This window comes from Apodemus sylvaticus, chromosome 6 (assembly GCF_947179515.1).
Source record: "Apodemus sylvaticus chromosome 6, mApoSyl1.1, whole genome shotgun sequence".
Taxonomy (NCBI): Eukaryota; Metazoa; Chordata; class Mammalia; order Rodentia; family Muridae; genus Apodemus; species Apodemus sylvaticus.
Genome location: NC_067477.1, coordinates 133,561,456 through 133,566,613, shown reverse-complemented (window position 1 = coordinate 133,566,613; position 5,158 = coordinate 133,561,456). Strand labels below are relative to the sequence as shown.

At 41.5% G+C, this 5,158-nt stretch overlaps 1 pseudogene; it reads left to right on the top strand.

Moving 5' to 3' along the window:
- The first annotated feature begins 360 nt into the window (after positions 1–360).
- On the top strand, positions 361–1,847 carry LOC127688011 (adenylyl cyclase-associated protein 1-like; annotated as a pseudogene).
- The last annotated feature ends 3,311 nt before the right edge of the window (positions 1,848–5,158 follow it).

The window sequence follows — 5,158 nt, the reverse complement described above, 5'->3', positions numbered from 1 at the left end:
AACGAGAACCTCACAACGAAAACCTCAACAGATACAACAAAATTTAAATAAGCCTTGTATCTTATCAGACCACCATGAATTAATGTTGGAATTCAACAAGAGACACAACAGAAAGTCTACCAATCCATGGAAACTGAACAACTCTCTACTGAATGACCAATGGGCTAGAGAAGAAATTAAAGATTTTGTAGGATTCAATGAACATGAAGATACAACATACCCAAATTTATGGACCACAATAAAGGCAATGCTCAGAGGAGAGTTCACAGCATTAGTGCCCTCATAAAGACACTGAGGGAAGTGGAGAGCAGCTGGTTGCAGTCTGGAAGTGAGGCGGAACTCTTAAGCAGGTGGAACATTATGGCTGACATGCAAAATTTTGTAGAAAGATTGGAGAGGGCAGGGGGCCACCTGGAGGCAATGTCACATACTTCTGACATGCACTGTGGATGTAGAGACAGTCCTTCAAAAGGAGCGGTTCCGTATGTGCAAGCATTTGACTCGCTGCTTGCCAACCAATCCTGTGGCTGAGTACTTGAAGATGAGGAAGGAGATTGGGGGAGGTGTGCAGAAACACGTGGAGATGGTCCACACGGGCCTGAGGTTGGAGTGAGCTCTCCTGGTCACAGCTTCTCAGTGCCAGCAGCCAGCTGGTAATAAACTTTCTGATTTGTTCACCTATCTCAGATCCAAGAAGTCATAACCTTCCAGGAGAACAGAGGCAGCAAGTTTTTTAATCATCTATCAGCTGTCAGTGAAAGCATCCAGGCCCTGGGCTGGGTGGCTCTGGCTGCGAAACCTGGGCCCTTTGTGAAAGAGATGAGTGATGCAGCCGTGTTTTACACAAACCGAGTCCTCAAGGTGTACAGAGATATGGCTAAGAAGCTTGCGGACTGGGTCAGAGTTTACTTGAGTATATGGCAGAGCTACAGGCTTACATCAAGGAGTTTCAGACCACTGACCTGGCCTGGAGCAAGGTGGGGCCTGTGGCAAAAGAACTGAGTGGATTGCCATCTGGACGCTCTGTGGGATCAGGCCCGCCTCCTCCCCCACTGGGCCCGCCTCCTCCCCCAGTCCCTACAGTTCTGCCTCTGAAGACTCTGCTTCACACTCAGCACTGTTTGCAGAGATTAATCAGGAGGAAAGCATACATGCCCTGAAACATGCATCTGATGACATGAAGACTCACAAGAACCCTGCCCTGGAAGCTCAGAGTGGCCCCAAACCATTCTCTGCACCTAAACCCCAAACTAGCCCCTCCCCCAAGCCAGCCACAAAGAAGGAACTAGCTCTGCTGGAACTGCAAGGCAAGAAATGGAGAGTGGAAAACCAGGAGAAGGTTTCCAACCTGGTGACTGAGGACACTGAGCTGAAGCAGGTGGCTTTCGTCTACAAGTCTGTCAACACAACATTGCAAATCAAGGGCAAAATTAACTCCTTTACAGTAGATAACTGTTAAGAAACTGGGCCTGGTGTTTGATGATGTGATGGGCATTGTGGAGATAATCAATAGTAGGAATGTCAAAGTTCAGGTGATGGGGAAAGTGCCAACCATTTCCATTAACAAAATAGATGGCTACCATGCTTGCCTGAGCAAGAACTCCCTGGACTGTGAGACAGTCAGTGCCAAATCTTCTGAGATGAGCATCCTCATTCCTACAGAAGGCGGTGATTTTAACAAGTTCCCAGTCCCCGAGCCGTTCAGGACCCTGTGGAATGGACCGAAGGCCGTCACCACAGTGATGGATAAGCGAATGCACAGGTCTCGTGCCCTCTCCCTTCACACCTTGGGTACATCTGTATGGAGACAGTTCTTTTCTAGATTTCCTCTACTTTTCTGTTCTTAAACTGCTTCTGTGCTCTGAGAAGCCCAGCTACCCACCTTCACTGAAATATACCTCAGACCGAGAGGGGCAGGACAGTGGGTCAGTGGATCTTCACCTGAAGGTGCATCTTCTCCATATCAGCACAGCTGCAGGCCCAGACTGGAGCACTGAAGCTTTGGGCTTTGAGGGTCATTCTACCAACAAACAGTCCTTTTGTTCAAACATCCCGGAAACAAACATTAAAATGCATACTATTCTAACAGTGAGCATGGGGTATCTGGAGCCAGGTATTCTATTAGGTTCTAATGACCTGGTTTTTCATTGTTGAGGAATGAGGCCAGGGTTGCACTCGACCAAAAGCTAAGGATTGCCACCCAGCATTCCAAGCAGACTTGTTTCCTAAAAACATCCTTCATCTGCATTCCATCCTGGGTCAGCACTGCTTGCAGTACAGTAGAACTACCCTTTCCACAACATTCCACAACATAGCTGCAGTACAGTAGCAGTACCCTTTTTTTTTTGAGGAGAAAAGTCTTAAACCCTTCCCCCTGCCCCCCAACTCCAGGGATGAGTGCTTTGATTCCCATGGGGAAGAGCTTTAAAAAAAGGAAAAAAGAAAAACAACACAGCATTCCAAGGAGTCTGGCGCCCCTCTTCCCTGCCTGTTAGCGCCTCCATTCTCCCTCCTGCGTGTTACTCAGTATCTTAGGGCCTCGCAGGAGCCTGACTAGGACTACGACCTCCACTGTGGCTGTTTAGGTCTCCACTTACACCAGAATCTTGCACAGTCTGACCAAAATAACAAAATATGCAACCTTTTTTTAAAGTGGGAAAAGAGGAAGAGAGATTGTCCTGTGACTTCTGCCCATTACCTGTGGAAATAAGCCTTTATGTACTTAAAGATATACAGAAAATAGGATAAACTTAATACCAAACTTTAAAAAAAAATGGAGAGATTTTATACTAGCAACTTAAAAGCACACCTGAAAGCTCTAGAACAAAAAGAAGCAAACACACCCAAGAGAAGTAGACAGGGGGGAAAAATCAAATTCAGGGCTGAAATCAATAAATTAGAAACAAAGAGAACAATACAAAGAATCAATGAAACCATGAGCTGGTTCTTTGTCAAAATCAACAAGATAGACAAACTCTTAGCCAAACTAAAGGGTAGAAAGACAGTTTTTAAATCAACAAACCAGAACTGGAAAGCAGGACGTAACAATCGACACGGAAGAAATTCAAAGAATCATTAGGTCTTGTTTCAAAAGCCTTTTGGAAAGACTAAATGAAATGGACAATTGTATTGATAGATACTAACTGCCAGAGTTAAATCAAGATCAGGTAAACAATTTAAATAGACGTCTATCCCCTAAGGAAACAGAAGCATTCATTAAAACTCTCACAACAACAGCAACAACAACATAAAAGCCCAGAGCCAGATGGTTTTAGCTTGGAATTCTGCCAGACTTTCAAAGAAGACCTAATCTCAAACTATTCCATGAAATGGAAACAGAAGGGACATTGCAAAACTCATTCTATGAGGCCTCAGTCACCCTGATATCTAAACCACATAAAGATTCAACAAAAAAGAGAATTTTAGACCATGGTGAACACTGATGGAAAAATACTCAATAAAATTCTTGCAAACTGAATACAAGAACACACAAAAAAACATCATTCACTGTGACCAGGCATGCAGGGATGGTTCAATATACGAAAATCCATCAATGAAATCCACCGTATAAACAAATTGAAAAAACAAAACACATGATCATCTCATTAGATGCTGAAAAAGGTTTTGACAAAATCTAACACCCCTTCATGTTAAAAGTCTTGGAGAGATCAGGGATACAAGGTTCATACCTAAACATAATAAAAGCAATACACAGCAAGCCAATAGCCAGCATCAAATTAAGTGGAGGGAAATTTAAAGCATTTCCACTAAAATCAGAGACAAGGCTACCCACTCTCTCTGTATCTATTCAACATAGTACTTGAAGGTCTAGCTATAGCAATAAGAAAACTAAAGGAGAGCAAAGGGATACAAATTGGGAAGGAAGAAGTCAAAGTATCACTATTTGTAGATGATAGGATACAAACTATAAATGAACCGCAAAATTCTACCAGAGAATTTATCCTACAGCTGATAAACACCTTCAGCAAAGTGACTGGATACAAAATTAAAACAAAAAAATTAGTATCCCTTCTTTACACAAATGATAAATGAGCTAAGAAAGAAATTAAGGAAACAACACCCTTCACAACTGCCGCAAACAATTTAAAATATGCCGTAAATAATTTAAAATATCCTGGTGTAATTCTAATCAAGAAAGTGAAAGACCTCTATGAAAAGAACTTCAAGACTCAGAAGAAGAAAATTATTAGAAGATCAAAATATCTCCTTTGTTCATGGATTGATCAGTAGGATTAACATACTAAATAAAAACAGCCACCGTATCAAAAAGCAATCTATACATTCAATACAATTCCCAACAAAATTCCAACACAAGTTTTTTAGACCTTAAAAGAACAATTCTCAACTTCATATGAAAAAAACAAAAAACCCAGGATAGCTTAAGCAATCCTGAACAATAAAAGAACTTCTAGAGGAATCACCATTCCTGCTTTCAAACTGTACTACAGAGCAATTGCAATAAAAATCACATGGTCTTGGCACAAAAATTGACAATGGAAGAAAATCAAAACCCAGAAATAAACCCACACACCAACAGATACTTGATTTTTGACAAAGAAGCCAAAACCATACAATGAAAAAAAAAGAAAACATCTTCAACAAATAGTGCTAGACTAACTGGATGTCTACAAGTAGAAGAATGCAAATAGGTCCATAATTATGACCCTGAACAAAACTCAAGTCCAAGTGAATCAAGAACCTCAACATAAAACAGGACACACTAAATCTAATAGAGGAGAAAGTGGGAACTGCCTTGAACACATTGGCACAGGAGACAATTTTCTGTAAAGAACACCAATATCTCAGGCACTAAGATAAAAAATTAAGAAATAGGACCTCATGAAACTGAAAAGCTTCTGTAAAGCAAAGGACACCACCAATAGATCAAAATGGCAGCCTAGAGAATGGGAAACGATCTTCGCTGACCCTACATCTGAGAGAGAGCTAATATACTAAATATATAAAGAGCTCAGAAATTAGTTTGCCAACAAACCAAATAACCCAATTAAAAATGCAGTACAGAGCTAAACTGAGGAACCAGGAAGGGCTGAGGAGCATTTAAAGAAATGTTCAATGTCCTTGGTCATCAGGGAAACGCAAATCAAAACAACTCTGAGGTTCCATCTTACACCCATCA